The following is a 12,453-nucleotide window of genomic DNA, read 5'->3' as shown; positions in this document are numbered from 1 at the left end:
CCTAATTGTGACAGCAAAAGTGTCTCCAATTATTGCCAAATGTCCCTTGGGGCAAAATCACCTCCAGTTGAGACCACTAGGTTAGAATAAGAAGAGGAGAAAATACCTTTTAATCTCATATTTACTATATTTTTCTACTATATTTTCTATTTAATCTCATATTTACTATATTTTTACTATATTATATATTTTCTATATAAAACAAAATGGAGACCAGGCTTGACGATTCCCCAAGCAGACAGAACAGCTAAAAGAAGTAAGCAAAACTTAATCTAGCTCATTTCATAAACTTAAGCACGAATTGATGCAGTTATTTTTTGTAAATGCCTGTGATAGTCATAAACAAAACTTAAAGTCATCTACCTGAAATGGTATAAGATAGTCAATGTTAACCAGTCCCCTGCTGTCTGGAGAGTCCACTGTAATAAGCTGTCATTGTAAAGGTTAAACAACTTCATTATTTTCTCTTTCTAAGCCATCCTGCAGCGTCATGCCTCTAAGGAATACCACTTTCAGGTTTGAAGTCTCCCTGTTTAGTACGTTTCTCACTCAAAATACATGAAGTAAAGCTCTCTGAATTTTTATTCACAGTATGATTTTTAAAGTGTTTCTGTAAAAGTTCAATTCTTCCTAACATTTTTTCAAAAATCTATTCCCCAGAGTATATTTGTCTCTCTAAATCACCTTTAATTTAGTAGAACTTTTATGCATACTCTATTATCTTCATATTTTATGGCAAAACAACTATACTATTTCATTTTTTTAAACATCCTTATTGGAGTATAATTGCTTTATAATGGTGTGTTAGTTTCTGCCGTATAACATACTATTTCATCTTGATGTCTTAACTCTGTTCATATTCTATAAGAATAATGTATGATTGATATTCTTCAGAATAATTAGAATATTCTTGGAAATGTCCATTTTACATAAAACAAATATTTCAAAGACATTTTCTATGTTGCTTTGGTTTAAATGCTCTGAAAATCAAACAGAAATCTCTTTAGAAATACCTGAATAACCTATAGTTAAATATCTGGCATACTTCTAATAGGTTGTTAGATTTATAACTGCTGTAATAATTTCAAACAGGCAATTCAAAATTGATTCATGTAACAGCCCTCAATTATCATGCTAAGTGTCTAGAAATATACTAATCAATTCATGATAAAATTAGTGCTGTAGAAGAGCAAGGCAAAATATTACATTGATTTATAAAACATAGTGATAAACAGTTTGGCAGTATTTGGTTTTCTGGTAAGAAGCCTAATACCTTGAGATTATTTGAAGATTTCTTCTCAGTTTAACTTTTGTGTGTGCCATATCATTAACGTAAATCTCCCTGACCACTGAATAGACTTCTTTAATATTTACACTATTTTGTCTTTATCTTGGGTCAGTATTTTGTACTTCTTCGTCTTCACATCTAATTGTTAGCATAGTCTGAGATTTGGTCCTGGATTCTCTTCTACTTTAACTATCACAAGGAACACCTCACTCAGCTGCATATGCTTTAAACACCATAATCGTGGGCCCAGGGATTCACTGAGTACTCCTGTGTATTTATGTCTGGCCCCACCAATCACAGAGGACAAGGCAAAACCTTATGTGTTAATAAAACGGCCCTTAATCACCGCCCTGAAAACAACCATCAGCAGTGTAGAGTGAGTCCTAATACCTTAGTGCTTCTGAAAAGTTCCCAAACGCCCCTTCCTGTAGACGCTGACATCCTTGCCATATGTATTTGCTCCAGGAAAATCAAGACTCAATTTATAACACTTTTCCCCAGTTTATTCCAGTCATCACAAGAAGCCCATGACATCCCAATTATCATTCAGTCCCAGGATTTAAACAGCTCTGAAAACTTTTCTAACCATTTTTCCCGTCTGTCCCAACTCCTGGAATATTTTCAATCTGCCGTTTTTAACTTAGTATTCTGAAAAATCTCTATATCCTCAAGCTCTTTTCTTCACCACTTGGCTCTAAACCTTTGCTCTCTTCTGATTACACAATTGCTCTTTCAACCCTCTCAGATGGTGAGGTTTTCTCTCCCTCATCCCTCCTAGATTAGGCTGGGAGATGGAGTAAGTTTTCTCCTACTGTATACTGCTGCTTCCAGAACTTTCTCCAGCACTTCATCACTTCTCACCTGTCCCTTCATTTTATCAGTTGGGATCACCCTACATTCCACCCTACTTGCCACCTAAGGACAACGTGGCTCCCTCTCATTTCTTGGAAAAAATTAGCTCCTATCTCATTGCCACTCAGTCTGAAACTACTCGTGCAATATTTTGGTTATTTCTTTGTCTCTAAGTCACTGACCTCCCAGCTCCTTGACAATCTAAACTCTGAAGTTCTCCTCCATTCTGTTTTAGCCACTTACTGTGACGGTCTTATTACTATGACATTATTACCAATAACTGAAAAATCAGTACCTAGTTTCAGTATCCCACTTTTTAATTATTTTTAAAGTTATAATTGTTTGAGATTTATAATAGTTTAAGATATAGTACAGAGCTGCTATATATCCTAAACCCTGTTTCATATATGATTAACATCTCACATTTGTATAGCATATTTATTATAATTAATAAGCTGGTATTGATAAATTCTTAGTCTATACATTATTCATATTTCTTTAGTTTTCATGTAATACCTGTCTTTTTCTCTTCCTGAACCCCTCCAGGATATGACATTACATTTAGTATCATGTCTCCTTCTTAACTATCCTACTCTTTATCACTTTCTATCTTGTTAATGTCATCATATTTACAGAAACAAACCACAACTTTAACAAGACCTAAATTCCAATGATCATACCAGTATTTCTCTGTTCCAGCCGTCTCGTTTTTACTTCTTAGCTGGATTCAATTTGATGATAAGTAACTATAATTACATTCTTTCTTACACCTTTGGTTTCCTTGCCCCCTTTATCCTTTGTTTACCAAACCATCACCCCAGTCATGTTTTCCTCCCTTACCACCCTACTGAAACTGATTTTTGCCAAAATTTACCAATACGGCAGTCCCTGAAAAATGACTTCCGCGTTACTAAATCCAATGGTGAGTTTCTCATCACTCGTCTTATCTGGCATACAAGACGTTTGATTCAGTTGGTTACCTTCATTTTACAACACTATCTCCAATTATTGTCTGTTGTACATTAGTATCTTTATTTTCCTCCTATATCACTGCGCTTGATTTCAAAATACTTTGCATTTTTCTTTTCATATCTTATTTGGCCTTGGAATGCCTCAGCATTCAGTTCTTTTCAACCACATCCATTCTTTATCTGTGATCATATGCTGTCTTACGGTTTCAAATAGTATCTGAAGACAAAACTCCCAAACATATACTTACACCTAGTTATCCCCCCTAGATTCCAAACTGATATGCCAAATAGCCTCTTTAATATCTTGCATGGGTATCTAACCAGCAACTCAAACTGGCTGTGTACAAAAGCAAATTTCTGAAACCGCCCTGTCCCACAAAAATAAATACGTACATATACACACATACAAAGTAAAACTCCTCCTGCAGTCTTTCCTTTCAAGGCTAGTTTCCATTTGGTTTTGATCCTATCACTTATGTCGGGGCCTGGGTACTTGATGTTTCTTATGCCTGGAATCCTGTTCTCAGGTATTTTCATGACATGGTCCCGCTACTCTAATGTGGTTTAAAATGGTTATATTTTAGCTGCGTTACAATCTCAGTATCTTTATGAAATTCTCAGTGATCTTTCCCAAGTCCAGAAGTGAACCCTCTTGAGCCAGAAACATAGGAAGTCAAACACTAGTTCTAAGTTCTCTCCCCAAAACCAACATATGATTGTGAAACAGAGATGGGATACCTGCATAAATACTCCCACTCAGCAATGCAAAGAAGGGCAGGCACTTAGAAGCCACTAGTTCACGGTGATTCTGAAATCCCACTGGACCAATTTTGTGATGTCCTCTTACATTGGGCCCAAAGTCTTTGAGGTCTCTCTGTCCTTGATTAAATCTGTGTTTTGCTCCCTGAATGTATTTTCCCAGCCTCTTCATTCATTTGGCACTTTTTCTACCTTTTGGCTGCCCTTCATTTTTTCATCATCCGCCTTGGCCATCTCTGGAGAGAGTACTGGAAGTCTTTCAATGTCTTGAATAGTATCAGTGTCCTTTTTTTTTTGTCAGTGTCCTTTAATACAGGCCGATATAACTTAAAAACTTTGAGGTATCCTATTCATTTGATTCTATTTCATTTTATGTGCCAAAAGTTATACCCACGATTTATTATTCTCTCTCTAGATTTAAGTAAAAAATTGATGGTATAAGGGCTTCATGGGACAATGTCTGTAGTCTTCTAGGACCCATTAGGTCAAATTGAAAGGGTATCTTATCAGTCTTAATGACAATGACCTTGATATGATTTCTGTCTTAAGACTATGATGTAGGGGCAGACATCTGAATTGGGTCTTCTCCCTGAGTTCACGGTTTAGCGGGTATAGTTTCTATTGATGAGAGTTCATTTTCTAACTCAAAGTCCTAGAATTTCTGGGATCTCCTTATTCACCTACCAAGTACCAGTTCTTCTCTGAGTCCATTTTTTTTTTCTGTTACCTTTGTAAGTACAGCTGTCAAGCAGACGACAACTGCTTTTAACACTTTGCCTCAAACCTGCCTTGTGCCACAAGTGCATGTTATTGCTGCTAGGCTACCACAGGTGTGAATTACACCACCACCCTGTGTGCTGCTGTATTATATCCTCTTATAAGGATTACCTCACCTCTCAGTGCCCCGTCCCAAAGCCAATGGCACATATTTTGTGGTAGAACAGCCCACACCCTAGTTCCAGTACCAGTGTCTCTCTTAATCTTATTTTTTTGGATAAAAACATCAAATCACTATATTCCATATCTGAAACTAAGAGAATATTGTAAGTCAACTATACTTTAATTGAAACTGACCTTAATTTCCTCAGATTTATAAAGCAAACATTTGTGTTGATGAGCATGTGATCTGGGAGTTTACAGCTTGCATAATATTGATGACATTCGGCTAAGCGTAGATCCAGGCTGTGAGTTGGGTCAGGTCCATTCCACTTCTATTTGTTGTTATAACACAAGCAGCTACCTAAGGCATGTTCTTCTCAGGACAGATATCAGGAAGACACAGTAAACCATGTAACCACATTTATATCTTAGTGGAATTGCATGAGACTATATGATACAGTAACCAAAACAAATCACATGGCAGTGCCGGCAGCAATGTGGCAGGAAAATTTACTTTCTCCATAGTAGAAAGCACTCGGACATTGCAAGGCAGAAAGCGTGAACGTATAATTCTATAACAGAGGAGTAAAGTATTGAGTCTACCAAAACACCATTTCAGTGAAATCACCCTTACTACAATATATAAATATAATCCTCACAATTTTTCCTGGCTGCTGAAAGAATATATCTGCATATCTCTTTACTTAGATATCTAATACCCTTCTCAACACAGTATAATAGTTGACCATTTAATAGAATGGCATAGTCGACCATTTCTCCCACACGCTGTACCCCATGCTTATCCATATCTATATTTGGAGTCAACAGTTTGATTAAAACAACAACAAAGGGAAAACCTAACTGTATATGATTTTATTTCACTCTTTACTTTTCCTCTGACATGTAATCCATCAAGTCCTGTCTACTATACATCTAAAGTCTATTCCATATTGTCCCCCTTTTTCATCTTTCTAAATATCAACTTGAAAGTCACCATGATTTCGTGTCTGGACTGCAAGAGTGTGTTTCAGGAACTTAGGGTAGCCTTGTTTTCTGGATCCAACTGAATTTTCACAAGTCAGATCTCAGTTTAACTGTTGCTCCTTTGAAGCTAATATGTATTTTCTTGGTTTCTCTTTGAGCTCATCTCTTGTCTTTGGTTTTCAACAGTCTCACTATGATTTTTTTTTTCTTTGCATTCTGCCTGGGATGCTCGTAGATCTTTGAATTTGGGGCTTTGTTTCTTTATCAGTTTCGGAAGTGTTTTGGTCATTATCTCCTACCATAGTGGTTCTTCTTTCCTTCCCTTAGGGCCTCTATTTACGTGCATGAAAGATTGTTTCATTGTGGCCCACGTGGTTCTAATTTTTTCTCAATCTCGATTTTTAAAATTTTAGGTTGCTTATGTTTAGATATTCCCAAATGACTTTCCAGTTCAGTATTCCTGTCTTCTGCATTTTTTATGTGTTATTAAACTCAGTGAAAGTGTGCATAATTTCAGATGGTATATTTTTCCATTCTAGAATTTTCATGTTGGTCTCTCTTGTAGATTACCATTCTCTGGTAAATGTTTGGTGCATATGATAAAGTGGACATATTTTAAGTAGTGATAGAGTAAATTTGAACCAAAGTTATTATTGAGTATAATTACACATACTCTGAATGTAAATAAAGCTTAAATAAAACCATACCCAATCAAATCGTAAGTTTAATACGTAACACATACATTGGGATTCAAGAACAAAACTTATGTCTTTGAATTTATAGGACAGAGTATATTCATATACATGAAAAATTGGGAACAGCATTTAAAAAGCATAAGAAAGTACAAAAGTATTTGGTGATACAATGAAAACTAGGGGGATTCCAAGATGAAATGTATAAGTTATAGGGACGACAGGCTTCCTGGAAGAGGACTGAGGGATTTCATAAAATTAGAATATACAAAGAAAACAATCATTGCAGATGTGGTAACATATCCACTCTTAATAAACTAAGTGAAATTTAAAAGATAAAAAGATCCAAAGGAAAAAAAAGCTTATGAATTTAATTCATATAATATTTAAAGACTAAAACTATTTGTAAAATTTTATATCATCTTTACTGATGATGCTGAAATAACCATTTCATGCTTCACAGTATTTAAAAATGTACATTAGATATTTTTAGTGTCTTGTTTTTACAGATGCTAACTGCAAAACTGTCCGCTTTTACAAATCTCTTATACATAGTGGGCAATGTAAACACATGAGATTTTAAATTGAAATGGATAACTTATCCCATTCACATTTTAGTCACAGGAAAATGCTTAAGTGCTTGAAGATCCAAATTTGCTTTGGGAAAGAGTAATAAATATGGGAACAGTAATGCTTCCAAACTGAAATGGACAATATGGGAATTTAGTAAAATTTCTAAATCAGAGCACCCTTCCCATAAAATACCCTGAAAAATTGTTGACTTATGAATTTGTTATAGCAATATATCAAATTATTAAACTAATTATAAATATAAATATCTTTGCATTTTTATAAAATGAAACTAGCTGTGGTCTATAGCTCTCTCACTTACTTGCAATGTGACCTTTCAAAGTTAACCAAACCTGGCTGAACCCTGGTTTTTCAGCTATGAAATAATTCTATAATAAATTTTACACATATGAGGTTATTTGGCATGAATCATTTGTGAAGTGCACATTGGTATGAAATAAACTTTGCAAAGTATATGTCAATATATCTTAGTTATCATTAGCATTTGTCTTAGTAAAGAAGAACACTAATTTTCCAAATTATCCACACTGATACAATTCATGGCTGCTTTCTTGGTCTCTTCAAACATCTTGATACTGAGTGGGAGAGTAACTAAGGGAGAGTGAAGGAAAACACAGTCTAGTATCAATACTTCGCAATAATTAGTGTTTCCCTCTGCAAATGTTCAGACAGGTATTTTCTCATCCCTTTTTATCCAATCATATCTATCATCTTTCCCAACCATTCTTCTTTTTTACATGCTTCTTTATTCCCTGCTCACTCCCTTACCCTCCCATTCCTTTAAAAATTGGGTTAAAGATGCAGAGGAGAATTAATTGTATTTATGACTTTATAAGACCTTATTCTTGAGATATACAAGGCATTGCTCTTGTTTTACCTTGGTATAGTTCAGTTTTATTCTCTTCATTCAATATGGAGTAGTTTAACCTGTGTTACTATTTTCTAAATTTTGAGACGTGGTAGATGTGAAGTCAGTAAATATGATACAAAATTCTAAAACTGATTTTACAAGGAGATTGGCAAATAAACCTATGTAACAAATGGCTTCCAAAGTCTCTGGCTTTACTCATCCAGAGACAATGCAATTATTTGTGAGAAATACATGTTAATTAAGGTATCTTGAATCAGAAACACATATAAATTAAGGTTTTTATAGATGAGTTGATGAAAATGTTGTAGTCAGAGATTCACGAGTACCTGATCTTTATTTCTCCTAAGAGCAGTGGTTTCGTATTTGCTAATTCAGTGTTCCCAGCAACTTTATAGAATGTAACTATGATGAAAAATGATAATCTATCGAGTCATGTATATGTTGTCACATATATATAGTGGTATTAAAGGAAAAGTGAATACTCCTAACTTAGTCTTTGTCCCGAAAGTTGAAAGTGAATTACTTTAATGAATAGTTTCTTAAGTCAGTTGTAAGTGAAATTGCTTCCATTTTTTTGCAATTAAGAAAGTTGAAGGAGGATCAAATCAGGTTGGATGCTCATTAAAAATATTTTAAATAACAGATCATACTTAAGGTTTAGCATACAACTTCCAAGTTAAAATAATTGTCATTCTCATAAAGGTACTGTTACTAAAGAAAAGCTTTCTTTTTTTTTTTAACATCTTTATTGGAGTATGATTGCTTTACATTGGTGTGTTAGTTTCTGCTTTATAACAAAGTGAATCAGCTATGCATATACATACGTTACCATATCTCTTCCCTCTTTCGTCTCCCTCCCTCCCACCCTCCCTATCCCACCCCTCTAGGTGGTCACAAAGCACCGAGCTGATCTCCCTGTGCTATGCGGCTGCTTCCCATTAGCTATCTATTTTACATTTGGTAGTGTATATATGTCCATGCCATTCTCTCACTTTGTCACATCTTACCCTTCCCCCTCCCCATATCGTCAAGTCCATGCTCTAGTAGGTCTGTGTCTTTATTCCCATCTTATGCCTAGGTTCTTCATGACCCTTTTTTTTCCCCCTTAGATTCCATATATATGTGTTAGCATACAGTGTTTGTTTTTCTGACTTACTTCACTCTGTATGACAGACTCTAGGTCCATCCACCTCACTACAAATAACTCAATTTCGTTTCCTTTTATGGCTGAGTAATATTCCATTGTATATATGTGCCACATCTTTATCCATTCACCTGTCGATGGACAATTAGGTTGCTTCCATGTCCTGGCTATTGTAAATAGAGCTGCAATGAACATTTTGGTACATGACTCCTTTTGAATTATGGTTTTCTCAGGGTATATGCCCAGTAGTGGAATTGCTGGGTCGTATGGTAGTTCTATTTGTAGTTTTTTAAGGAACTTCCATACTGTTCTCCATAGTGGCTGTATCAATTTACATTCCCACCAACAGTGCAAGAGTGTTCCCTTTTCTCTACACCCTCTCCAGCATTTATTGTTTCTAGATTTTTTGATGATGGCCATTCTGACTGGTGTGAGATGGTATCTCATTGTAGTTTTGATTTGCATTTCTCTAATGACGTAGAGCATTCTTTCATGTGTTTGTTGGCAATCTGTATATCTTCTTTGGAGAAATGTCTATTTAGGTCTTCTGCCCGTCTTTGGATTGGGTTGTTTGTTGTTTTGTTATTGAGCTGCATGAGCTGCTTATAAATTTTGGAGATTAATCCTTTGTCAGTTACTTCATTTGCAAATATTTTCCCCATTCTGAGGGTTGTCTTTTCGTCTTGTTAATGATTTCCTTTGCTCTGCAAAAGCTTTTAAGTTTCATTAGGTCCCATTTGTTTTTGTTTTTATTTCCATTTCTCTAGGAGGTGGGTCAAAAAGGATCTTGCTATGATTTATGTCATAGAGTGTTCTGCCTATGTTTTCCTCTAAGAGTTTGATAGTGTCTGACCTTACATTTAGGTCTTTAATCCATTTTGAGTTTATTTTTATGTATGGTGTTAGGGAGTGTTCTAATCTCATACTTTTACATGTAGCTATCCAGTTTTCCCAGCACCACTTATTGAAGAGGCTGTCTTTCCTCCAGTGTATATTCTTGCCTCCTTTATCAAAGATAACGTGACCATATGTGCGTGGGTTTATCTCTGGGCTTTCTATCCTGTTCCATTGATCTATATTTTTGTTTTTGTGCCAGTACCAGACTGTCTTGATTACTGTAGCTTTGTAGTATAGTCTGAAGTTAGGGAGCCTGATTCCTCCAGCTCCATTTTTCGTTCTCAAGATTGCTTTGGCTATTCGGCGTCTTTTGTGTTTCCATACAAATTGTGAATTTTTTTGTTCTAGTTCTGTGAAAAATGCCAGTGGTAGTTTGATAGGGATTGCATTGAATCTGTAGATTGCTTTGGGTAGTAGTCATTTTCACAATGTTGATTCTTCCAATCCAAGAACATGGTATATCTCTCCATCTGTTTGTATCATCTTTAATTTCTTTCATCTGTGCCTTATAATTTTATGCATACAGGTCTTTTGTCTCCTCAGGTTTATTCCCAGATATTTTACTCTTTTTGCTGCAATGGTAAATGGGAGTGTTTGCTTAATTTCACTTTCAGATTTTTCATCACTAGTGTATAAGAATGCCAGAGATTTCTGTGCATTAATTTTGTATCCTGCTACTTTAGCAAATTCATTGATTAGCTCTAGTTGTTCTCTGGTAGCATCTTTAGGATTCTCTATGTATAGTGTCATGTCATCTGCAAACAGTGACCACTTTGCTTCTTATTTCCAATTTGGATTCTTTTTATTTCTTTTTCTTCTCTGATTGCTGTGGTTAAAACTTCCAAAACTATGTTGAATAAGAGTGGTGAGAGTGGGCAACCTTGTCTTGTTCCTGATCTTAGTGGGAATGGTTTCAGTTTTTCACCATTGAGGACAATGTTGGCTGTGGGTTTGTCATACATGGCCTTTATTATGTTGAGGAAAGTTCCCTCTGTGCCTACTTTCTGCAGGGTTTTTTTTTTTTTTTAATCATAAATGAGTGTTGAATTTTGTCAAAAGCTTTCTCTTCATCTATTGAGATGATCATGTGGTGTTTCTCCTTCAATTTGTTAATATGGTGTATCACGTTGATTGATTTGTGTATATTGAAGAATCCTTGCATTCCTGGAATAAACCCTACTTGATCATGGTGTATGATCCTTTTAATGTGCTGTTGGATTCTGTTTGCTAGTATTTTGTTGAGGATTTTTGCATCTATGTTCATCAGTGATATTGGCCTGTAGTTTTCTTTCTTTGTGACATCTTTGGTTTTGGTATCAGGGTGATGGTGGCCTCGTAGAATGAGTTTGGGAGTGTTCCTCCCTCTGCTGTATTTTGGAAGAGATTGAGAAGGATAGGTGTTAGTTCTTCTCTAAGTGTTTGATAGAATTTGCCTGTGAAGACATCTGGTCCTGGGCTTTTGTTTGTTGGAAGATTTTTAATCACAGTTTTACTTTCAGTGCTTGTGATTAGTCTGTTCATGTTTTCTATTTCTTCCTGGTTCAGTCTCAGCATGTTGTGCATTTCTAAGAATTTGTCCATTTCTTCCAGGTTGTCCATTTTATTGGCATAGTGTTGCTTGTAGTAATCTCTCATGATCCTTTGTATTTCTGCAGTGTCAGTTGTTACTTCTTTTTCATTTCTAATTCTATTGATTTGAGTCTTCTCCCTTTTTTTCTTGATGAGTCTGGCTAATGGTTTATCAATTTTATTTTCTCAAAGAACCAGCTTTTAATTTTATTGATCTTTGCTGTCGTTTCCTTCATTTCTTTTTCATTTATTTCTGATCTGATCTTTATGATTTCTTTCCTTCTGCTAACTTTGGGGGTTTTTTGTTCTTCTTTCTCTAATTGCTTTTGGTGCAGGGTTAGGTTGTTTATTCGAGATGTTTCCTTTTTCTTAAGGTAGGATTGTATTGTTATAAACTTCCCTCTTAGAACTGCTTTTGCTGCATCCCATAGATTTTCGGTTGTTGTGTCTCCATTGTCATTTGTTTCTAGGTATTTTTTGATTTCCTCTTTGATTTCTTCAGCGATCACTTCGTTATTAGGTAATGTGTTGTTTAGCCTCCATGTGTTTGTATTTTTTCAGATCTTTTCCTGAAATTGATATCTAGTCTCAAAGCATTGTGGTTGGAAAAGATACTTGATACGATTTCAGTTTTCTTAAATTTACCAAGGCTAGATTTGTGATCCAAGATATGATGTGTCCTGGAGAATGTTCCATGAGCACTTGAGAAAAATGTGTATTCTGTTGTTTTTGGATGGTATGTCTTATAAATATCAATTAAGTCCATCTTGTTTAATGTGTCATTTAAAGCTTGTTTCCTTATTTATTTTCATTTTGGATGATCTGTCCATTGGTGAAAGTGGGTGTTAAAGTCCCCTACTATGAATGTGTTACTGTTGATTTCCCCTTTTATGGCTGTTAGTATTTGCCATATGTATTCAGGTGCTCCTATGTTGGGTGCATTAATATTTACAATT

The sequence above is a fragment of the Phocoena phocoena genome, chromosome 21 (genome assembly GCF_963924675.1).
Source record: "Phocoena phocoena chromosome 21, mPhoPho1.1, whole genome shotgun sequence".
Taxonomy (NCBI): Eukaryota; Metazoa; Chordata; class Mammalia; order Artiodactyla; family Phocoenidae; genus Phocoena; species Phocoena phocoena.
The sequence above is the reverse complement of the archived record's forward strand: the minus strand, read 5'-3'. Positions refer to the sequence as shown.